This window comes from Microtus ochrogaster, chromosome 6 (assembly GCF_000317375.1).
Source record: "Microtus ochrogaster isolate Prairie Vole_2 chromosome 6, MicOch1.0, whole genome shotgun sequence".
Lineage (NCBI taxonomy): Eukaryota > Metazoa > Chordata > Mammalia > Rodentia > Cricetidae > Microtus > Microtus ochrogaster.
In genome coordinates this window covers 27,677,457-27,678,354 of record NC_022013.1, presented here as the reverse complement: position 1 = coordinate 27,678,354, position 898 = coordinate 27,677,457, and positions in this window count along the sequence as shown.

Sequence of the window (898 nt, the reverse complement as noted above, 5' to 3'; positions counted from 1 at the left end):
CTGTCACTGTGGTAAAACACCATGACCAAAGCAACTTGAGGAAGAAAGGGTTTAGTTGGCTCAAGCTTCCTTGTCTCAGTTCATCATCAAAAGACGTTGAGACTCCCCAGGCGGTGGTGGCGCACACCTTGAATCTCAGCACTCAGGAGGCAGACAGGCGGATCTCTGTGAGTTCGAGGACAGCCTGGTCTACAAGAGCTAGTTCCAGGACATCCAGGACTATTACACAGAGAAGCCCTGTCTCAAAAAACCATTTGAGACTCAAGCAGGGAAGGAAACCAGGAAGCAGGAGCTGATGCAGAGGCCATGGAGGAGTGATGCTTATTGGCTTACTGGCCTTAGCATGGTAGAATCATCATTCACCATCTATGCCGTCGGAACCACGTTGTTAAGCATCCTTGAGCTTTAACTTTATCACAGCGTAAAACAGGGTGGTGTGGCACTCAGTTCACAGGGATACTGTGAAGTCAAAAAGATCAGTAAGTTAACACTCTTGAAACATATTGGGATATGACAATAATTAAGAAATATCCACACTCACTATTCTCAAAATTAATGGTGTTAAGTACTTCAGTAAAATCTGCCGTTGTAGCATTACCTAAAGACTCAAAGCCCAACGGGCTGGTGTTCTGTACCCCTGTCTCTTAAACACCTAACAGGCATAGGGATGGGTGAGGAAGTAAGGAGAAGAAGCAATAGACTTTTCCTTTTCTCTTGACTTTAGTTATTTTTTTTTCTACTCCAAACTATTCCTTTGGTCAGGAATGAACACTTCTTCCATAACAGAGAAGTGAGACAGGCAACCCCCAAACATCTTCACGAACACAGCGAAGGCACGACATGGGACTTCATGCTCTCCCAGCCCGGTTGCTGACAATTTTTTTTTTTTTTGGTTTTT